Consider the following 24,691-nt stretch of genomic DNA (forward strand, 5'->3'; position numbering starts at 1 on the left):
GCAGGCGATGAAGGATGCCCAGAAAGTCCAAGACGTCAGGGGACAAATACCCGGAGCAGAGTTGACTTGCCCCCGCAACACCTTGCTATTTTCAACTGTTAGTGTTATAATAATTATATCATGATTTAGTATTTATTTTGTCATGCATTGTCCTAAGCCTTTAGAGTATATTAATTGATTTCCAGATAAAGTAGCAAGAGACTTAGAGAGGTGAAGTAATATTCTGGCAGTGGCACTGTCGGTCCAGGGCAGACCTGTCATTTAAAACAAGCCTAGCTACCTTTAAACACACACATTCTTAGCCAGGGTCCCTTTTAGAATGTGTTATCCCACCAAGTTCAAAAGTTGTATCTATAATAATCACATATCCCGGAATGTCCAGGAAATTCCTGCTTATGAATTCTGTACCTTTGTCAAGTTTTCAGAAAGAAACTGGGGTCCTAGACTGGAGTCCTGAGGCAAAAAGCTCCATTTTGCTGCTCTGACCCAGGTCATGAAGGCCATTTCCCAGACAGAAGCAGTGGACTTCTGAATTGCACCAGCAGAGATTCTCCAGTGGCTCCCACGGGGGAACCCTTTGGGTGTAAGCTACGGCACTGTACCATACCAAACCGCCTCAGTGCCTCTCCCTGCCAGATGTCCTTTCGCTGACTTTGTGTTTGATATTTATAACCCCACAACACCAAACAGAGATACTGCAAGGCAGAACACCAAGGATCAATGTCAAGCTCATTCTGCTGCACGGGGTAGCCAGTCACTCAGTTGATCAACCAGAAACTATGGATTGCATAGTAGTGAGGGTCCCATGATGAGGCTAGTTATCAACTAAACTAATATTTGTCTCTGAATGTAACAACTGTACTAATGGGACAACTTCTAAGGGCTACAATGATTGGTTAGAGAGAATCAGAAGGACACACCTCATTCATTTTCCTCTCCTTTTCTCCTGGAACAATGCTCAGTTCATCCGGCGGGACAGGCACCTTTTCCTCTGAGCATCTCTTAGCACTCCGAGTGAAGGATGTCATTCCTCCTCCATCTGTCTATTTCCTAACAAGCCTACCTCTGGTTTCCTGATGAAATATGACTTCTCCAGGGCAATAACCCCACTCGCGGTAGCTGAAATGGGGTATCACTCTGGGAGGTTTTCACAGCATCTAGAGACTTTCAGTTTACAGACCATGTAAGTGTTCCTTCAAACTGTAATCACCATGAGAGCTAGGGGACTTGTCCCTCTCCCAAGGCTGTTTCCCAAGCATGAAAAGCAATGTCTTATACTGAGGTGTGGTACTGTCTGCAATGATGGTGGGTGGATAGATGGATGCCTCAAATTATCTTATACTCACAACCAATCAAAACACACACACACACACACACACACAAAGATTATTGAAATGAGATGGGCACACATATTGATACATGTAGAGATTCCTGGGTGATGTTAGCTGAATTTGATTCCCTGCAATTTTTGCTCTTCGATCATTAGGACTAAGGAGATAAGAGCATTTTTGGTGGATTTGAAAACACTCTACAGAAGGTAAAGACAGACCTCATCCAATAGAAGGATCAGAAATCAAGACATATGTATGTATGTTCCACAAGTTTGATCAGTGTAATTGGTGTTTTGTCAATATAAAGACTCAATTCAATTGGACAAACAATCTTTGGCTCCTACCAATAGGACAGGGACTCTGCCAGGCTTTGCACATGATCAGAGATGTATTATTAACACACTATACTTTTGAGAGTCTATAAGCCAGGAGACAGAGAGCAAGGCATAATTTCCATATACAAAGCAATTCTTTTGAAGGTTTTCCAGGATCAATTGAGTCTCCTTCCATGATACAGCTCAATGAGCAGCCTCAAGACCATTAATTCCCTTCCCCAGGTTCACCCCAAGACCTTGCTTGGAATGAGCATTAGGGTTCAAGAGAAAAAGAACAAGTGTGGGAAGAGAATTCCAGAGACTGGCTCCCTAACATAGCCATGTCCTGAGACTGGTTCCTTCACAGCCATGTTCTAAGACTGGCTCCCTAGCATAACCATGTCCTGAGACTGGCTCCCTAACATAACCATGTCCTGAGACTGGATCCCTAACATAGACATGTCCTGAGACTGGCTCCCTAGCATAGCCATGTCCTGAGACTGGACACCTAACATAACCATGTCCTGAGACTGGATCCCTAGCATAACCATGTCCTGAGACTGGCTCCCTAACATAGACATGTCCTGAGACTGGCTCCCTAGCATAGCCATGTCCTGAGACTGGCTCCCTAACATAACCATGTCCTGAGACTAGCTCCCTAACACACCTACTGCACTGACATAACAAGTCTCCTTATTCACGAATGTGAGAACAAGTGCATTCCACTCTATAAACCCAATTGCTTTCCCTCAACAGCTGACCTTTCCTGTGTAAAACTTGAGGTCTTCCAGGCTCATTTCTGCATTTATATGATTAACAGTGTCTCTTTAGTCACTGGGTCCTCACAGTCAGACAAAACTTTGAAAGTTCAGTGATAGAAACCAGAAAACAAAGTAACAAAAATATCTTAGAAACGGTCTTAGCTCCTAACTTTGAGTAAATATTTGTTGTGTGAATAAATGACCCACAATTATATTTTGCAGAAATATCTACACAGTATCTTAAAGGAGAGCAACACACAAGCAAACAGGGAGGGCAGCTGGAATGAATTTTGTTTTCATTTCTTCTGTCAGTACCTATCATCTAAAACAGCAAAAAATACTTAAAAACAATGCAGTAAAAAAACATTTTGACAAAGTAGCAACATTGATCTTTTACCTATATGAGCAATCTTCCAAGGCTGGTCCTTTTTGTACAAGCTTTCTCATAAGCACACTGAGAAATATCTTAGTACTTGTCAAGGACAGGAAACCCTGATGGAACACTCTGACACATCCTCCCCTTTTGGTGGTTATGCAGTTGACTATGGATTGGTTTACAGCCTGGAGGTGCCCAGCTTCCAAAGCACTGCACAGGTTTCAGGGAGTTGGCTTCATGTCTTACAGCCCTCACCTGACCCCAGGTATTTAGGCAGCACCCCAGCCATCTGACTCTAGGATATTCTGTTGGCAAAGCAAGAGCCACAGCAGCACCATATTGGATGCTATAGACTCAATGCTCTATTAATTCTCATAGTAACATCTATATGGCTGTTAGAATGCTCAGTGATTAATGACCCCCCCTTCCCTCTACAAAGCTTGGAGGGGGTGGGCTATGTAGACTGCCCGTCTCTGCAGCTATTGAGAAAAAGTTGCCAGTTGGGTGGGATTTAGTCTATGGGCAGAATGTTTACCTAGTATGTCCAAGGCTCTGGACTTGATCTGCAGCAATGCAAGAAGGAAGGAAGGGAGGGAGAAAGGGAAGGAGGGAGAGAGGTAGAGAGGAAGGGAGGAAGAGAGGGAGGGAAGAAGAGAGGGGGAGGGAGGGAGGCAGGAGGGAATGAAAAGGAAAGGAAAGGAAAGGAAAGGAAAGGAAAGGAAAGGAAAGGAAAGGAAAGGAAAGGAAGGAAGGTAAGAAAGAAAGTAGGGGAAATGGAGGAAGAGAGGGGAGAAGAGCAGGGGAGAAAAAAGGAATTAAAGACAGAAGGAGGAAGGGGGAAGGAGGGTGAGGGGGAAGGGGAAGGGAGAGAATGAGAGAGGAAAAAGGGTTGAAAGTGATAAAGGGAAGGGAAAAGATGGATGCTCAGTAGTAATACCACTTCCAACAATTCTTAGGTCTACAAGCTAACTCACTACCCCTAAGCGTTCTCTCCAATGTCGAAACAGAATGGCGTCTGTAGTACACCCCAGACAGACAGACCGTGTCCGGCAGACTTCTTTCCGTGATCAGTTCTCATCTCTTGAAGGCAGGAGGGGCTACTGAAAACTGGGCAACTTAAAACTGGATCGCACACAGCTGTACTGGGAACCGTTTACATCAGCAAATATAAAAGATCTTGTGAGAAGGTTAGTTTAGCCCATTTTTCTCATTTTGGTTACTTTTCTAAATGCATTGAATGAACCATTATGTGATGTTTTAATTTTAAAAAGTGTACAGGGAATTAATATTTTTCATTCTCACAGGGAGTACAATGATCTCAATAAATCGCTAAGAAAAATAAAACCTTAAATCAGATTGGTGGCTCTTACCTGTCTCATAGCTCTCAGGAGACTGAGGGAGGAGGATTGAGGACAGCCTGGGGTACATACTGAGTTCAAGGCTAAACTAATCTACAGAATAAGACCTTGTCTCAAACACACACACACACACACACACACACACACACACACACTCTCCTACACACACCCTGGCACACCACGCACACACTCACAAAACACACACACATACACAGACACAAGTGCCTTTATTATCTGGAGTTACTTGCTTTCTATTACAATGGTAATAATAATCTTACCTGTCTTCTGTTTACCAAGTCCAGTTTATTTGAAATTTCTATCCAAGCAGTCGAATGCGGGTTGAGGGGAAATTAGAGCAAGGAGAGACAACGAGAGAAAAACCTTGAACCGAATCAGAATCAGCAGAGGAATGCTAGTGAGAGGGGATGTAGGAATGACTGGAGACTGGAAGAGGGAACAGGGTATACAGAACCTTCCGACACAGCGGGCATGAACTCTGCTGAGGCACAGAGCCTGCACACGGCTGGTGGGCAGTGGGAGCAACTTCAAATACATGTATTGTGTTTGTATGTGCTATATGTACTATCGTTCCTCTCTCCTCCTGGGTCTCCTTATTGGGAAGAACCTTCTAGAAGCCGGAAAGCCGAGTTTTCATGTTGCTGTGTGGTCCACAGAGCTTGCCACTCTGAGCATAGAGCCAGTAAGAAAGGATGGGCTTCACAGTGCGGTGTGGGAGAGGGATGGGGAATATCTGTCATGAAAAGGAGGAGAAGGGTGACAGTTTTGGAGGAAGACATCACAAACCAAACAGCTGTGAGGTAGAGGGTGACCAGAACACAGCCCATGCCGGAAGCAGTGACTGCAATGGCTGCATTTTCTTGGCTTTTATTGTGTTTCATTATTCTAAGGGCCAGTGCTTATTAAGTCGCTCGTCTTTGGAGCAGGGCTGGAGCTGGAGTTCAGCTGGTAGAGCACTCACTTGACATGAACAGACCCTGGGTTTGAGTCCCAACATGGCATGGTGCACCTGTAATCTGAGCACCTCAGCATGGGGAGGTGGAGGCGGTAGGGTCTCAAGTTCAAAGTTATCCTGCAAAAGTACTTTAGAGATCCTGGGTCGAAAACCAAACCAAATCTTTTGTTTTGTTTTGTTTTGTTTTGTTTTTTTTAAAAATCCTCACAAGGGCCTCATGATGCAGGCTCCACCATCACGTCTGGTTTTCTGAGGAGAACTCTGAGACAGAGTGGACACCCTCAACTGCCTGGAGCTACAACATATTAGCAGCAAGCTGCTCCCTGGTGCTTTGTGGAAAGTTGCACGGTCCCGTCTCTGAGAAGGTGTGCAGAGAGGTAAAGGCAGTCTCAATCTGAGTGGAGAACACAAGCAAAAAGCAGACAAAAGGGCTGAGCATGTGGGGAGCCATGGAACACAGTGCTAGAACCAGACAATCAGAAGGTAGAGAAAGGAGTCGGCCGGGCATCAGGCCATGGAGTCCCTGTTTCCTGACACAGTGGGGTGCACCACTCCCCGGTAAAGCTGTGAACATGCCGTTCTCACGTGTGGCTTCTGTGTTGGCCATTGGACTGTGGCTGAACTCCAGGTACCAGGCTGAGAGAAGACAGTTTTACTGTCATTCACGGATGGAGTATCGTGGATCCCTACTTCTGCACCTTCCATTTCTTGCTACTGATATAACTTTTTATGTTGCTGGCAATAGAAACACAAACTGAAAATATCTCAGGGACAGGGAGGTAAAAATAGAAGGCCATAGTAAAGCGAAGGCATCTCAGTCACAAACCTTGTAACGTAAGCCTCTGGCGGCTTTTGATCTCTTCATTCAGCAAACCTGTGATGGCCAAGGATCATGCGCAGGTGAGCCTAGGAAGAAAAGACCCAAAGCCTAGTACCATGTCTGTCTGTCTGTCTGTCCGTCTATCTGCTTGTCTTTCCCTGGATATGTCCTCAAATTACCACAAAGAGAAAGCTAATGACTCCCTACAAGCCAGACCCTCAGGGGACCGCAGCTAATGTACAGGGAGTTGTATATGTTGACAGCATTATGTGGGAGCTGAATTGAGAAACACGCAGATAATAAGTGGAAATTTTGCTTGCCTCCTAAATCCTCTCCTTGAAACTTTTTCTTTTAAGATTTAGTTTTTATTTTATGTGTATGAGTGTTTGCCTCCATGTATGTATACAAACTCTGTGTGTGGGGTGTGTGTGTGTGTGTGTGTGTGTGTGTGTGTGTGAGTGTGTGCACCTGCGTGCATGCTTGTAGAGGCAAGAAGAGGGCATCAAACTCCCAGAACTGGAATTACAGATGGTTGCGAGCCATCATATGGGTGGTCAGAACTTAACCTGGGTCCTCTGCCTCAGCACCAAGTGCTCTTAGCCGCTAAGACTTCTCTCCAACAGCCCCTTCTCGGTTCTTCTTATAAAAAGTCCGTTTCTTTCTTTCTCTTTCTGACACTCCACATCTAGTGCTGGGGATGATGGTGACTTAAAACCCAGTAATCACATGAAGGCAGAGCTCGTTCACAGCGCCTCCCCAGTGCCGTGTGAGCTCAGTGAGGGCAGCAGTGTCTGTACAGCAGCAATGTCTCTAAACACTTGACTTTTGGGGAACTATATTGAGATTTGTTAACATGGTAATGAGTACCTCACTGCTCAGCAAGAGGACGTTCTTAATGTCCATGAGAAATTCCACCAGAGGCCCTGCCCCGTGGTAGCATTTATACAATACAGAAAGACAGAGTCTCTCCTATCTCTGACCTCAACTTCTCCCTTCTCTTGGATCAGACACGACTCAGACCAAATGCCTTTGGCTATAGCTTCAGTGTTCTCTAGTCATGATTAAGTTAGCAAAGATATTCGGAATTTGATTGTAATTATTACATAATCGATTTTCTCACCTAAACTAATTTCTCCTCTCTTTTACATAAACCTCAATGAAGCTCCCATCACTTAGAACAGGGGCTCCCCCGTGCTTTCCCTCACCCTAAGATGCAAGGACACCAACAAGGAGGCTCAGCACAAGGAAAGGCGCGAGTCCAAGGTCATCTCAAGGAGAGAGGCTGACTGGAGAGGCTGTGTTTGATTCCTCTTATCATCCTGACTCAGCAAACCATCTCCCTTAACAAGTTTCCCTGTCTTCCATCGTTCCGCATGTTTTAGAAGTCACATTGGCTTCTAAAAAAAGAAAAGAGAAAATTCACAAAGAACTGGCCAAAATTTCAAAGACATCTCTAAAACCAAAGACAGCCGGGGGAGGTGGAGGGGTCTTAATTATAAAGATAATGTTAAATAATAATGACAACACGCAAAACTCAACTCCTGCTAACATTTTCATGTATGTCCTTTCCAGAAGTGAGAACGTTTCTCGCCTGAGGTCTGAAATGCCACCCAGATAGGTGGCCCACAATCTAATCATCTGCAGTGTTTGTCATATGGTAACAACGAGTTGAAAGTTATTTGAATAACAAGATAGTGGGGTTTTGTCAGCTATAGCTCCATGATGTCTGTGATTTTCAATATATCTCATGGTGGAAAAACAGACGAAATCTTTAGGCCTTTGATTGCCACCAGCAGCACCATTTACTCACAGAGATACTTAACTTGTGTAATGCAGCGCCGATAGCAGAGGTGGACAGGGGACGCAGGCCTGCGACTAGGTGACAGTGTGAATGCCCCAAGACAGTCCTCTATGCTTTCCTTCTTTAGACGGGCTTTCTCATTAGAAGAGTTTAATTTAATCCTGGTCTGCAAAACTCAAGTCTGCATTTTGGCGAGGGGTCATGACAAGCAAGGGAAATGTGGATCTATGTTTTAAAATATAGGGGCCTGGAGACACAGCTCAGTGGTTAAGAGCACTGGCTGTTCTTTTTTGTTTGTTTGTTTTTTGTTTTTCAAGACAGGGTTTCTCTGAAGCTTTGGAACCTATCCTGAAACTAGCTCTTGTAGACCAGGATGGCCTTGAACTCACAGAGATCCACCTGCCTCTGTTTCCCAGGTGCTGGGATTAAAGGCATACACCACCACTGCCCAGCGCACTGGCTATTCTTCAAGAGGACTCGGGTTTATTTTTCAGCACATGCATGGTGACCCACAAGCACCTATAAAAACAGTTCTGAGGGATCCAACATCCTCTTCTGACCTTCTTGGGCACAGGCATGCATGTGGTAGTAGACATACATGCGGTAGTAGACATACATGCAAGCAAAATACACATAAAATATACCTTTTGAAAAGCTAAAAGTAGCAAGGTGTGGTGGCTCATATCTGTAACCCCAACACCTACGAAAACTGAGGTCAGAGGATTGCCATGCGTTCAAGCATACACAATGAACCCCAGGTCAGTATGGTCTACAGAACCAGAGCAGATCCCAAAGAAGATTTGAAAACAAGATTAAAAAGTAACAATATATGTAGTTCATAAATCAGTTCTTCCATAAGAAGACTAAAAACCAATAGGGAGTTACTCCTGCTATTTGGGTTAGAAAAATTTTTTTAAAAAAGTCAATGACACCTTCCCACAGAACCATTGCTGTGATGCTTGTTTATCTTTAAATCTATGACTAAAGGTCGCCCATGATATGGTAGGCATTTAGTCAACTTTCCTTCCATCCTCCCCGAAATCCTGGAGGAAGCGGTCATAACCCAGCATACAGGTGCAAGTTCTCTGAGAAATGGTTTGTCACCACAGCCGGGTAATAGCTATGGCACACAGAGTCTACTGTCATATTAGCAATAATTTGCTCAAAAGAATAAACGTCCTTATTGCCTCTGTAGTATCTATCTACCATGGAGACAAAGTTGGCTTGAAACTTCAAGTGATCGAGTTATACCCTAATATCATGATGCAGGACTCCTTTTAAAATGTATTTAAGCCGGCCATGCTGTCTTTTGACAATCACCCCAGTACTTCAGAGGCTGAGGAGGATGCTGAAGTCCAGTAAGGGCTCTAGGGTGAGACCAAACAAACAACTAAACAAATGAAATAATTTTAAAAAGTCTTTTGTCTTATTTATTGACTGCCTATTGTTAACTTGTGAAACATACTGTATCAATAAGTTCAATACACAGGGACTGGCCTCAGAAAGTTAGCATCTTACATAGGATTACAAAATCCACCAAAGATCTCAATTTCTAGCTCTAAAAAGCATGGGCATGTGTTAGGGTTTGAACCTAGAACGTGTCCTCTTCCCACAGGTTCATGTTGTCAATGCTGGTTCCCTCCCGCTTGGTACTGTTTTGTCCCTCTGTAGGACCTGTAGGACGCAGGGCCAAGGTGCAGGGTAGAGGCCGCCAGAGGTGGGTCTTTGCAAGTTACAGTCCAGCTGAAGTTCCAGCTTCCCTTTCCACTTCCTGACCAGTTATGGTGTGAAGAGCTTCTACCGCATGCGACTGCCACCAAGAATTCCCCCACGCCCTTCTCATCGTGAAGGACAACAGACAGGTTTGTAACCAATAATCAAAGCATGTCCTTCTTCCTTTAAGTTGTCGTGTCTGGTGACCAATTTAGCATCATTTGGGTCTTTTTGAGCCTGGGAGTAGAACAATCTCTAACACACACAAGCGAGCCATGAGAGAACCAGCCTGGAGTGGTGAACATTAGCCAAGCTGTAGATCCATTTTGGTCCAGCGAGTCGCAGTGCCCACTGCTCTACATGGGCAGCTGACTGGCAGTGTGGCTTTGGAGAGAAGGGAACAGAATCACAAAGGAAACAAAGGGACAGGTGCCCACATCTGTCAAGAGACCTCCAGGAATGGAGATGTAGGTTTGGAGCCGTTACCTTTGCCATGTGGGGGGATGATGGACATTTGAAAAAGCACAAATTCAGTGAAGATTGGTGGTGTGCTGGAAATGATTTATGTTAGATTTCTCTCCCAGAGAACTGATGGGGAAATAACATCCTGGGATCTTTAAGAAGGAGGGCAGAGACAGAACAGTATGCAGGAACCAGTGAAGACAAGTCTGCTTTTAGGAAGCAGAAAAGAGACGTACTGACCATGGATAAGAAGTGGATTAGGGGTGGACGAAGAGAGCAAAGGGAAATGGAGTGGCAGGTAAAACGTGCTTAGGGTGCAAGCCACCGACGACGCTGATGCAGCAAAGGGTACGGAATGAGAAAAACAAGATCACATGACAGTAGGAAACCCCTGACTTCTGCTGCTGGGTTGACAGCTAAGTGAACGCCAGTTACTGAGACAATATCTAGTGGTCTGACAGAAGAAAATAAACAGAATTGGCTCAAGTGCATGCTGTGGTACAGGCAAGCTTCATTTTATACGTCCATAAAAGACGTGTCTGCACAAAGAAAAGGAGCAGTCTGGGAGTTAGTGCTCCCCCGAATCCATGTGCAGCCTGAGAGTTAGTGCTCCCCCGAATCCATGTGCAGCCTGAGAGTTAGTGCTCCCCCGAATCCATGTGCTTTCAGTAGCACTGACTCACACTCTGTTGCACAGCCATTTGCACCCTTTTACTAGTGCAAACTACAAGCCTGTGCCAAGGTCCTCTAACCCCGGGGAAAGGGTCAGCTGTTTATTTTCTGATGTCAAATGATTATGGAAGACCTGCAATTTTCTTCCACTGAGCACATTTCATTGAGTACATACATTTCTCAGATTTTTAAACTTGTGAAACGCTAACAGAAAGTGAGTAAACAGACTTATGATAATGATAAGCGCTAGGCAGAAAGAGGCCAGCACAAAAATGTGCGAACTAGCTGCTCTCTAAAACCCGAATGCTGAGCAACAAACACTTAGGTTGGACTTGTGTTTTACATAATATCACTCAAAATATCTGACTATTCTTAAAAAGCCAACATTGGACTTACTGTCAAGTCCCTGCTACAATTACTTGTTCATCTTTCTAGGTGCTCATCCACCCTCCCATTCATGGATTCACCCACCCACTCACCCATCCACCCACTCACCCATCCACCCACTCACCCATCCACCCATGAATCCATCCATCTAACCTTCCTTTCCTAACCTTCCTCCCTCTCTCCTGCAGTTCTTTCTCTCCCTTCTTTCTCTCATTCTGCCCCCCCTTCCCAGGTTCATCAGGTACACCTGTTTATTGTGTCCTAGGTTCTGGGATAGGTGAAGAATCAGCCTTGATTAATCAATTCTATGTTGTTAAACATTTTTATAAATACATATTTTTAATCAAATGAACCAAAACACCATTATTTCAATTATTATGATTTTTTAAAAGTCTAAATAAATAAGAAAATGATACTTGTCTTTTTCTATCCACTTTACTAGTCTAATAAAAAATGCACAATAATTTTTAGCATAAATATACATATGCTTATAGCCATATGTAAAGAAATTCAATTGGAAAATTAAAATCAGGCACAGTGCTAATTTAGTGCCTTATTATCTTTGTCATAGCATGTGCACACAGTTACCTAATAAGTAAAATATGTAGAACAAGGCGAAGAGCCCTGCCCTCAGGGGATTTATAATATATTCTAATGTATTCTAATGGTGTGTGAAATATATATCTAAAGTCAGAATTTGTCAAAATTTTGTAACTGGGAGATGCTGATAACTATGTTGGAGTAGGCATTTAAAATATTCCTGCCACAGGGAAATAATATACGTCTTTATTTCACGATGCTCATGTCTTGGGTTTAAAAGCTTCCTCCAGCTACACAAGAAAAGCAGTTAATGGGCCTAGAAATACACAGAAAATATTTTCAGAAAACACTATGGGATAAGCCGGGCACAGCAGCACATGCCGGTAATTCTAGCACTCGGGAGGAGGAGGATCAGGAGTTCAGGGCCAAGCTCAGCTACAAAGTGAGTTTGAGGTCAGCCTGGGCTACACAAGAAGAAAAAAAGCAACAATGGAAAAAATATCAAGATTCAGATGATTTAAATAGACATGTTTATATACTGCAGCATTTTTCTTAAGATGTGATCAATTTAATCATTATTTCTAAACTTGTGTTATGAAAGCTAATTGGTTTAAGAATTTAAATGTCAGGCCTAGAGAGGCGTGGTACATACGTAGTGCCCTTGACAGAGGGTCTGGGTTCTGGGCTTAGCTCCCAGGACAAGATAACCATGTACTTCCTCACAGCCTCTGAGGCCAGCACTTCGCCTAGGAACAACTGCACTGTCACCAACAGATGATGGCTCTGTAAAGGTGGCAGTTCAGAAATGTCATTGCCCGTAGAAGCCAGGCAGGCCCCAGACAGGTTGAAGAAATACGGAGTAGTGGAACCCACACAGAGCTGAAGAACAGCGGCCCCACGGTGGTGCACCTGAATGCTAACAGTCACCACTGCTCAGGGTCGGGCAAGACAGTCAGAAACACAACAATGCGCATGCAGCCCACACAGAGATAATCAGTCCAACCAGAACTGCGGGGATTGCAAAGGCAATTTCCAGGGCTCAAGTACAGGGCCGGGGTGCGGAGTTCCTCCAAAGACCTTATGATCCCTCAACTCCAGCATTCTTAAGGGATTCAGAAACTTGAGTACAAGTCACACATAGCTACTTTCATAAGATTCAAAACAATTACAGCCTGGGAGAAAAAGCAAAAAATCTTCTAGGCAAATGGAGCTTGACCTGTGTCCATTGGGTAGAGCACAACACGACATAAGCCATGCTCTGACACTAAGACACCAATGATGAAGGACCCGATGCCTCTCCTGACATAAATGTTCAGCAGTTCAAGTTTAGTTTTGGTAATTGTCAATATTGTAGAGCAAAATCTTTTGCTTGAAAGGGTCATGCTATTTGCCAGTAGCCTCAGAGACAGTTTTATGAAGCAGGGCTGAACGGTGAGTTATTTTTCACTCAACAACATCTTCTGGCTTTGGAACTGGATTCCCAAATAGCTGAGTGACCTAGCTTGGTGTCACATTACCAAAAGAGCAGCTAAGAATGTGCTGGGACAGCAGTAACACATCAAGGACTCACTCTTTCTTTCTTTCTTTCTTTCTTTCTTTCTTTCTTTCTTTCTTTCTTTCTTTTCCTTCCTTCCTTCCTTCCTTTCTTTCTTTTTCTTTCTTTCTCTCTTTTTTACCTTTTCTACCTTTAAAAAATAAGTTGATATTTGATATTCTGGCAAAAGAACCAAAGAAGTAATTATTGGGAGAAAAATCAGAACTTTATTGTTTTCATACATTATCCTTTAGTTGGCTATGAAAATGTGTATTTCCTGTTATCTTCAGGTTATAATGGCCATTGCGTTTAATGCTCAATAAGGTTACTAAGGGGCTTAACCTGGTCCCAAGATGACCAATTAGATATTTAAATTTTAGACGGAAAAATCTAACTGCAATTAGAGCAAAAAGCTCAGTAAAGTCTGGGTCTCATGGCATACGCCTTTAATCCCAGCACTTGGGAGGCAGAGGCAGGTGAATCTCTGTGAATTCAATACTAGCCTGGTCTACAAAGTAAGATCCACTCCAGGCAAGGCTATATATCAAGACTCTGACTCAAAAAAAATTGAAAACCAAACAAACTAAAAACAACCAAAAATAAATCAACAAACAATACTCAATAAAGGAACCTCAGTCAAGAAAAGAAAAATTCCCTTAAAATGCAAATATTTTTCTATAACACTCATAGTCAAATGATACTGTTCGCTGTTTTAGTTTTAATATGTAGAAATTTAAAAATTGGACTGATTTAGAAAGCAGATTAAAAGCTCACAATGAGATCCATGCATTTTATACACAGATAGAACTTGGTTTGGTTTGAAACTTCACCTAGAAAACCCATGAACCAGTTCAAGAAACATCTAGTATTGTCAACTGTGTCCAAAGCATATTGAGGCACAATTAAAGATGAATGCATACATCTTGTAAGAGTTGTGTTGCTTCAGAGTGCAAAAACCAAGATTTGAACCAAAACCTATTTTTTTCTGACATTAGGACCGACACAGATGGCTTGCACATTCTTTGGAAAGTTTGTGGGAGTTTTCTGTCACTGGCAACCACAAAGGTGCTCTTTCCTCTCCCTGCTTATCCCTCTGAGAGGAGGACGGTATGTGAGGTAATCAGAGAAAGCATTCCAGCCCCTCTGAAGGTGATGATTTAGCTCATGGCAGGAGTCTATAGTCAGTTTAGCTCATGTTCAAGTGCTGCTTTATCATACATGTGAAGGCACACGAGGTTTCACACATGGTATGGCTGGAGGTTCTGAACGGCAAGAGCCATGAGAAGGTTTCTCATGGCATGTATAGCATCGCCCTCCCATCCTCTCACTTATGAATGAACAAACGCCGATGACTCAGCCACAAAGCCGTCTCTCTTCCCACTGCACACGGAGATAATGTCATGGCTAACGCCACTACTTCTAAACAAAGCCTGTGAAGTCACACACCAAAACATGTGTCGACTACACTAGCAACAAGGGCTGTAACACACTGTGAAAAGGACCTCCCCCTGACTGTCTGAACTGGGTCTAGAGGGGACACGGAGACAAGTAATTAAGGCGAGGAGGAAGAGAACTGTTATTTTACCTTTTTCATTGTTATTGCACTTTTCCCTTGTGCTGTTAAAAAAAAAGAAAATGGAAATAATACTGTCTTTAGACTTTAAAGGTTGCCTTCAGGTTTTCTATTGACTAGATATTGTGGTGCCTTGGATCTAAGACCAGGTCTCCCCACGTCATGTGGGTATGTAGATTCCTCGCTTTAGTTACCTCCAAAACCTATTGTATAGCTGAACATTACATCCACATGGGCAACATGTTTGTCTGCCCAATAAACCTTCGGCCTCACGACCATCAACCCCTTCCCGTGAACATAGCATGTCTCGTACTTCTGAGATACATGACTCTGTTCTCAACTGCTCACACTGACGTCAAAAAAACTTCGCCAACAATAGCATCATTTGTATTTTTTTTTCTGAAGGTATGTGTGTAGGATGTGCCTGCATGTGTGACTATGAGTTTTGTGTGGGCACCAACACACAGGTACACAGACACACATGTGGACACGCATGCAGAAGTCTGAGGTTGATGTCAGGTGTTTCCCTCAGTGGCTCTCTTGCTGAACCCAGAGTTCACAATTTGGTCTAGCTAGCCAGCTTGCCTCAGGGAAGCTCTGTGTCTGCCTGTTAAGAGCTGTGCTTATAGAATGGCCACCAGGCCCTCTGCCTTTAATGTGGGTTCTGAGGTTCCAGACTGTTGCCATGCTTGAGGGATACATTCTTTATCCACTGTGCCATCTCCCTAGCTTATTTTAAAATGGCATATTTTTTAATAAGTATTTTTATAAATTTACCACCAACTTCTTCCCTCACTACTATGGTCTACACTAAGGCTGCTGGCTGCTCTTCACTAACAAACACCAAGGCCCAAGATTCCATCCTGCCACTTCACTTCTCACCTTGAGGGTGTCTGACTCAGCCAGTCTGATCATTTTTCAACAGGGAGCTATGGCTGCTCCTCTGTGTAAATCTTTGGAATCCCTTGCTGTTCTCATTAGATGAGGGGATGAGGAGTGAGCTACTTAAAATGTCCCTACAGGTCCCCTTTGTCCTGGCCTAAGCCCAGCTGCAGACCCCTTTCTCATGACTGTCCCAGCATTCTTCCTAGGAACAAACACACCAGTAGCCAGCGGAAGATTACATTCCTTTGGCTTTCCTTCCTACCGTGTGCTGACTACATCTGTCAGTCATCCCAACACAAATGTGCCCCAACTTATTCTAGCTCTCCTTACCTCCAGGGCTGAGTCAGGCAAAACTCAAAAAAACTCCAAGGGTCTCCAACTACCCCTGTGATGGCACTTAACTGCGCTGACGTAACTGCCTGTTCTTGTGTCTGCATCCCTCCCTGGACTTCAGACCCTTAAAGGTTTGAATGGAGTCTCACTCACACCCATCCTGTGCAGCCTAACACAGTTCCCATTATGCTTCATTACATGGGCTAAGAACGCATTGCATGGTACTTTCTCAAAATGGTGGCCTATTTGAATATCCACCGGGCTGGCAAAGGAAAACCTTGATGTATTGTTAGGAAGGAATCCTTTAGCATTTGGGAGGTAAAGGAGTAGTCCAGGACCCCCAGAGAATATTAGAAAATGCAATGATATTAATCCGAAGAATCCCCCTGCTGCAGCAGCAGGGGAAGGTGGCAAGGCTCCTGAGAATGCCTGAAAGACAGGAGACATCGCCAGGAGCTGGGTCTGATGGGGAGCAGCAGATCAGAAATGTTCACATCAGTTGAGAAGAACATGCTCTAAGAAGATACACGAGGGTGTAAGAGATCAGAAGATAAAAAGGGCCCCGCCAGGTTGTTTTCACTGGAGGCTCATCTCCACATCCAGCCATCCCCTTACCTTTTGAAGTTTATCTATCATTGCTTTGAATTTATCCTTCTTTCTCTCTGGCCAGGTACTACTGGCATGATCAATGAGAAAGGACGTAATTCACCCAGGGAGCTTCCTATTCAGGCTGGAATCGGTGGTGACACATTTTGTGACAGTTCTGTAGAAAGGATGACTATCATACATAAAACACATTGTATATTATGGGGTAATAGAATATCCATCACTACACATAATCCCCCCCCCTGCGGTGGGGATCCAGAATTTAAGGCCATGAGCTATGGCAGGCGGAGGTAAAGATAAAATTCTGCCTAGCAACTCAGTCTGTTACCCAACGGCAGCCTGGCAGTCCATGACGAGGCAGTTCAGCATGAAGATTCCTTGCAGGACCTCGGAAGGTCCTCTATGAACCTGCAAGATACCCAAGGCAGCGCCTAGGGTTTCATCTTAGTTTTTATAGCATTTATTTTGCCAAAGAGGATTTTCTTTGCAATGCATTATGGACCATTACAAATGATTGGCAAGACCCATGCAGTGTTATATAAAGAAACATAGTCCTAGAATCAGTTTGATCCTAGAGTTGGATCCCATTTCTGAATAATTATTACTCTGATATGAGACTCGAGGACATAATGGTGCCCAAGTCTTTAAAATGAGATTCTCGTGTTATTTATTGTCACAGTCCCCACGCGGCCCACAACACCACCACGACGTGAGGCAAGTCATTCATGTTTTGTCCCCCCTTCACCTGCACCATTACACCTACAACTTTGATGATTCAAAAGACCATTGCCCTGAAAAGCCACCACGCTGCTCCGTTTGTGGGCTAGTGTTACTGAACGGCACAGAGACATCTATCCCACTTGGCCTCCCAGGCTGATGCTGACCCACACCTATGGAGAAAGCAGGTATCGGTAGTCAAACCTAGCAGTGCCTGAAGCCAGAAACCCAATCCTTGGCTGCCTTTACCTTCAAGGTCCTTGTCTCTGCAAATTAGTCACCGGAAGAGCAATAAGGAGATATTTGAGAGCCACGTTGGGTGGCTGGTCTCAGATCTGTGAAATTTTAAAAATTCATCAAACAGAGATTATTGAAGGTTGTCACAACTTGGCTCCTCGGGAACAGCTTTTGATATGTGTGTGCAGGGGGCTACTCCACAGTGTTCTTCCAAAAGGAGCGGTGGAAAAGGCAGACACAGGCTGGTGAGACAGTCATGCGTAGCACAGTGGTTCCCAGGGAGAGCTCCAAAGCACAAATGAACCCTGAAAGTTGTTGAAACAAAAGAGCTGGAGTCTGCTGCCTTTATACAGACTGGTCATTAGTGCCCTGAGAAAGACTGCTCCTTGGAAAGGGGTCAGTCCTTTAGAAGAGTTCCGCTCGAGACTGGTGGCCAGCTTTAACTGATATATCTACAACACAATCTCTACACCCTAGGCCTGGAGAACATTTCTGAAGGGGTACAGAAGGATTATAGAAGATTATAGGAACCCAGAAGCCCGAGGCACCTGCTGGAAGAGAGCGTCTCCTAGAAATGACAGAGAAACTGATCTATGACATTTTAATAACATGACTGTTCAAAGAAGACCTGAGCAACAGCTGTGCCAGCAGATATGCCAAAGATGATGGAGGAAAATCTCCCATGGCCCCAGCCCTCGGTGAAGAGCTGTAGCTAATTAATGACTGCTGAGAGAGGGAATGAGCCCCAGATAGATTATCCAAAGCCATGAGGTAGACCCTAAACATATATTCATACATGACTCGATAGGCTCTGTGTGTGTGATTGTATGTGTATGTATTTTAGTGTGTGTATGTATGTTTGTGTTTTATGTGTATGTGTTGTATGTGTATGCATGTGCATATATGTGTATATATGTTTGTGTGTTTGTGTATGTGTGAAAATAAAGAGCAGGAGGTAATGTGAGGGCCTGGGGAAAGTGGGAGGATTTAGGGGGAGGAGGGAGAAGTAGAAATAATTTAAATATAGAGCTCATGCATGAAATGCTCAAAAAGAGAAAGAAAATAAAAATGAAAAACTTACACTGTCTTCTAAAAGTTGTATTATTTACAGACTTATATTTTAATAGTTACACACACATATATGATGGAGGAGGGTTATCTGTCTATTGTGTTGTTTTCATTGGTCAATAAAGAGACTACCTTGGCCCCTTGATAGGACAGAAAATTATATATATATATATATACATATATATATATATATACACACACACATACACACACACACATATTTATCTTCTTCCTGGCTATTTACTCTCAAACACTGAGCAAATTACAATTATCTTAGAGATTACAAAAGCAGAGGCAATATTCACACAGGTAGATATTAGAAGGCTAGACTAGAAGGCTAGGATTCAGATTCGGCATTGGGGGAATGACCTTAAACAACTGGCTTTTCTCCCTAAGAGTCCACTTCTGCATGCTGAAGATGCCAGCACCCCACTCCACCTGCGTGAAAGGTCAAATGAGAGGGCCCATGGAAGGTCACCAACTCCACCGCATCTCCCCACCCAGCACTGAGCCACACCACCAACTGCTTCCTCCCCTTTCCTGCCTTCTACATAAACTAGTTAAGGGACCAGTAAAGGGATCTGCTAGTGAAAGTTAAAAGAAAGAAAGGAGAGAGGTGGGCATGTCCTGTGGGTCAGATCTATGGACAAAAGAGCGCAGCAGGAGAGAGCAGGTAAAGAGACCACGGCTCATACGCCCTAGCTAGCAATGAGACCTTCATACCAGTGGACATTTTTAATGTTTGTACCAATATCACTCGGGCCTCCCACTCACACTGTGGATTCTAAGCTTAAGAAATGAAATTTCAGAGAAGCCCCATCACAGAGCTGACATCTCCAAAACAGAAAATGCATCTATGGGTAAGCTTTTCACGAGGGCGTAAGCCTGCAATTCTGCCAAAAGACCTGCTCAGGTGGCCCCTGGAATGCTGGGCTGGTGAAGTATAGTCAGCACTAACTGGGGAGGACTGCTCACAGAATCCTAAGTGTGTAAACTTGCTAACCACTAAGATGGGTGCTAGTCACACACTGTCTTCTCAGCGGTCACAGGAACTAAGCGTCTCTGGTCATTGTCATCTTCTTTGACTCAGGGGAAAGCACAGAGGAGAAGACGTGGGACACCTGTGCTGTTAACTCCACTGTCCTGCACTAAGATCTGTTTTCTCCCTATTAGAACAAACCACGCAGTGGCAATGGGGTTCTGCAGAAGAGAAAGGAGCATCCGGAGGAAAGATAGAATTGCCAGTGACAGGAGGGAGTCCGGAGGGAAGTCCCAAGATACAGAAGCTTTCTCATGGGCCCTAAGTCCTCCCTGGGTTGTCTGTTGCACATGAGATCAGAGTCTTCTTGGAAATGAAGCCTTTCACATTACGTGTTTGTGACTCAGTGTTTGGGCTTCCTTCAAAACCAACACTTTAGCAATAGGGGTCCCCTAACTTTTATCTTAACACTAAATTTAATCAGCAAGTAAATTTTAAAGAAAATGATTTTGCAATTCCACCGAACATGGTACACCAAGCATTTCCACCTTAAACCCAAGGTAAGTAACCAGTATCAGTAGCCTATCGCACACAAACCACATTGTGGGCAATGGATTCATAGACAAGAATAACAGGTTACTATTTTAACTTTTATACTGAACCAATTATTTCACTCTAAAAATATTTATTAAGCTTCTTAACCTGAAGGAGACAACCTGGGGGGGATCAAAAATAATAATCTCTTGCCTCTGCCCCAGTTCTTGCTGAAGAGTAAGAATAATTTGGTAAGCATACTTAGCTTTTTTTCGCTCCAAGAACATCAGTTTGTTGTTAAAAAGAAGATAATAAATGCATTCTTCAGCTTTCAACACAACCTTCTTATTTTCCAACACCTAGTAAGAGATCTCGCCACACAAACACGTACTGAATGGGGTCCATCAACAGATCAGATAACACTCTTACTTGAGAGCCTTTGCACTCCTATTGCTAACTCAAATACACTGCCGTGCTTCAAAAGAGCTTAAATTCTAGTGGGCTGATTCAAATAAGCAGAAACAAGCCTGTCAGCATACATACCCCCCTGGAGCCCCAGTGCACAAGAGACCACCTTTCCATGCACAAATATGCCCTCTTCGCTTCTGCCTCCTCCTGTGGCAACTAGGAAAACCAAGCATGCAAGCCGGTGAGACAAAAATCAGAGAGGAATGGAGCACCTGACTCTCTAGCTGATTTCTATATGATTCCCAGGAACTGTTAACGTGCAAAGTAGGAGACAGACTGTCCAGGTTCATATCTGTGTCCTGCACAGTGTAGACACACACCATGGGCAAATGTTGGCGATGCAAGGTGACATTCCCCTGAAAACTCTGAAAGTCATCGAGTCTTACTGGAGGTCACCTGGCCTTGCTGGCACCTTGGCTGACAAAGGAGAGTTTAAAAAAAAAATCAACCCTAATCTCTCTGCATATTAATTATGATCTACTATTTCTTAAGCTTTAAACAAAAGAAAGGCGTGGTTTCACATCTATTTCTGTTATTTGCAATATTTACGTGAGAGCAAACAGGAACAGATTACAAAGGCCTTGGTTTTTAGACAAAACACAGAGGCTCTTAAATATAATAAGGCTGGTGGGGTTGTCCTTTAAACACCTCTGGTATGTGGGCCCAGGGACAGAGCTGCACTTGTTACGGGATGACAGAGTAAGCTCCTCATGGCGATGCCACTTGTGAGTAATGGCACAATTCCTGCCTTCTTGGGCTGCTAAGTATTTTCTCTCCGTCTCTGTCTTTCCCCGTATATATTAATATCTAATTTCCATGTTGGTTATCAAGATGCGGGCAAACAGTTTCTCCTATTGCACAGGGAAGATAGAGGGCATTTCAGAAACTCCAGGGGAATCCGCACCTCAATCACGCTCTAACATTGATTTATGAGAATCAATATGCATTTTTGCAAACAATCTTTTAGCTCCTTTTTTTTTTTCTAAGTTAGCACTTAGCAGCAGAATTAGGTCATTTTCATTAGAACGAGCCTCTGATTAACTAGTTCTTTATTTAAAAGAATACAAGCCCTGCTTCCAAGAATGTTATAACATTTTGTCAATAGTTCAGAATGGGGCTAACGATCATCGCTAATGAAAGCCCCGTGCACATTTGAAATCTCGGTGCTGCTCCTTTTTTCAAACTCTGGGATGCTAGCAAAAATAGTTTGTAGGCATCACTTTCTCCCTTCATATAAGGAAAGCAAGCATGCCCCCAAGAAAATAACAGGGGTATTCCATCTTTCAGTCTTGTGTAACTTTGAGGAAATAAGTTTCCTTCTGTTTTTACCTCATTAAGAAACCTTTCTTGGGAGTGAAGAGAAGACACGGTGGTTAAGAAAGCTTTCTGCTCTTGTACGAGACTGGAGTTCAGTCCCAGTACCCACACCTGGCAGCTCACACTCACTCATATCTCCAGCTTCAAGGGATACCATGCCACCTTTGGCCTCTGGAGACTCCCACAGGCACACACAAACACACACACACACACACACACACACACACACAAACACACACACACACTACAGTCACACACATACAACTAATAAAAAATAAAAATGTATATTCATAAAACCTCTTACTTAAATGCATCTTGCTGACTAGAAATAATACCATGCACAGTTTTAGGCAGATGAGCAAAAGAAGGCATAGATTCACTTTAGCTCCCCTCCCCTCCCCAAGAATAGTTACTGGGCATCTTCTGGAGTATTCCTGGGGTATGAGGATCCTTTGGGAACACATTGTTGGGGATTCTGATATAACTTCTGCTAGAGCCTGAAGAATATATTTCCTTACATTGAGGGACATATGTGTCAATTAGCTCTTAAGTGCCTCCCATTCCATAAGAACAGTGCATTTGGTAGGAGGCTGATTCTAATGGCCAAAGTCCAGATGGATGCCCGTGGGAGCTACACTGTTTTATAAGCTGCATGATGACCACCTTCCATGAACCCAGCATTAACAAAATATGCTTCTTAACGTCAAGCTCCCTTAGAAACTGTCCAGCGTTCATCACTGACCTTTAATTAAAATGAAAATCTTGGATTATTTTCACCCCATAGGAAATCATATTGCCTGCTCCTACCTTCCTGTTTCTATTATGTGCTTAGAAATACATCTCTCCAAAGCTGAGCCACTGGGGCTCACAATTTCACAGGTTCCGTTAGTGGCTCCTGCCTCTACTGGTCATACATTCCTAACAGACATCTGACCCTCAGGGTTCTTTCCTGGGGTCTCATCAACAGGGTGATTTCTAGAGATCAGACTGCCTTGGAATGGGCCTATGAACACAATGTGTTCACAGGGTCCTTGCCAAAGCTTCCCCTGGCGATACGGTTAGTTTTCTGGTTTGTGGTCACTCTTAAACATTCCCTATTACTGGACTGGACAATGTCTTACATCTATCTCAAATCATCAGGGTAAAAAAGAGAATAAGAAAAGAAAAAAAAAAGAAAAGGAAAAAGAAAAGATAGTTGAGATTCCAAACACCATACTGACTTGTATTTCATTGCAACTCCCATGAGTGAGTCCATTGTCATTTACGGGAACTGGGCTTGTTTCACACAGTGCCTCTTGCCTTTTCGTCCTCATGTCTTCCTTCACAGAGGTTTTCCTTGGCTAATTACAATCTTATCCTATTAAACAAGACCATTGAAAACTGCCCTGGTAGAATCAGAGGCCTGTATAGACTCATGGTGGAGCATTGGCTAAGCATGCAAAGACTTGTGATTCAAGCCTTAACATCAAAAACAAAGAAGAAAATCTGTGTGGCTTCACTCTCTGTATGAATATAAAGTTTATGCCGTTTCATCAAACTCCCTGAGAGCCCCACCCCGTCACACACACCTGACATTTCTCTCCTTTCCATGCTTAGATTTTCCTAATGACTTCACCGCTTTCATCCACTTAAATTATCATGAATCTTTCCATGATCCTACAGTGAATTTTGCTCAAAATTTTTCTCTTTTTATCTAACAGTAACTCTGGTTTGGGGTTAAAGTAAATTCTTTGCCAAAACCTTCATTTTTCTCTCACAGTTACTACACACTTGGTTCACGCATCACATATTATAATTAAAATATTATGGATTGGAGGCGAAGCTAAGTCAGCTTCAGTTTCCACCTAATACATGCAAATCTCAGGCAGGGTGATGCATACCTGTAATCCTAGCACTGGGGAGGCAGAGGCAGGAGTTCAGGTCCATCCTGGAGTATACGCCAAGTTTAAGGTCATCCTGGGCTACATGAGACCCCAAGAAATATTGATACAATTTATTTCATTAGATACAGGAGCAAACATCCACTCTTGTTAAATACTTAAGTACACACAGAGTAGTAGATTCAAATTCTGTGATCCAGGAGAGTTTTCAGAAGGCATTCTAGCTATTGCCCATGATCAGACAAGACAGACACATATGGATGGATTTATATCAGCTTCCTAAACGAAGAATTAGAACACGGGTAATCAGGTCAAGGGCTCAGTGAACACACATCATTTAAAAAGATGACTTCTTGGTCCCAGCTTCCTCCCTTCCCTTTCCTTCGGCACCCCAGCCCCTCAACAAAAAGCTTACCAGTTGGTGAGTTTCTGTGCTATTAGTCCATGGAAATGCTAGTATTATTTAACATTAAAAATAAAAATCGCACTCAAGCGAGTGCTGAATTATTCATGGACTCTGATTTTACATAATTTGGCCATCCCTCTCTTTAGTGCTATTTCAGTCTCCATCGCTAAACAATTCTTTCCTAGGTCCACTTCGGATCCCTGTGAACAAGGAGATAACACTTGCAGAATGTTCCTCTGACATGATGTTCGGAGCTGATGTCCAAACATTTGCAGCTGAAGTCTCAACAGCTCACAAACAGCTGGGCAGACCCACAGTGCCCAGAATGAAAGAAAAAAAAATCAAACATTAACAAGGCCATTTTTATTTTTTTTTAAATCAACTTTCTTTAGAATTTGAAAATCTGTAGTGTCACAAAAGCTACCAAAATTGAACCATCAGAAGACAGCCTTGAGGGCTTACATTGTCACTCTGTATTTCCATCGCAAGTGCACACCAACCTAAGACATGATTTAAAATATAATTAAGGCCCTTAATGTGACTTGAGCATTAAACGGTACTAATGGGCACTCTCGGCCTCTGTCGAGTGCACAGCAGGGTAGAGGGACAGGATGGCGGCTAGCTCTTCCAGCAGAGACAAACGCCA

At 43.4% G+C, this 24,691-nt stretch overlaps 1 protein-coding gene across 16 annotated transcripts in view; it reads right to left on the reverse strand.

The window, feature by feature from the left end:
• Window positions 1–24,691, reverse strand: part of Esrrg (estrogen related receptor gamma) — a 613,673-nt gene that overhangs the window by 251,369 nt on the left and 337,613 nt on the right. For 2 of the 16 annotated variants that reach the window (XM_085687555.2, XM_085687562.2), the window contains exon 3: window positions 5,940–6,019. The exons of 13 other annotated variants lie outside the window; for them this stretch is intronic. The gene's annotated coding sequence lies outside the window, so the exon portion shown is untranslated. Of the gene's footprint in view, window positions 1–5,939; window positions 6,020–7,138; window positions 7,331–24,691 lie in introns of all 16 variants that reach the window. One more of the 16 variants, XM_085687556.2, reaches the window with a different exon arrangement.

Source organism: Myodes glareolus, chromosome 5, assembly GCF_982192425.1.
Source record: "Myodes glareolus chromosome 5, mMyoGla1.1, whole genome shotgun sequence".
Taxonomy (NCBI): domain Eukaryota; kingdom Metazoa; phylum Chordata; class Mammalia; order Rodentia; family Cricetidae; genus Myodes; species Myodes glareolus.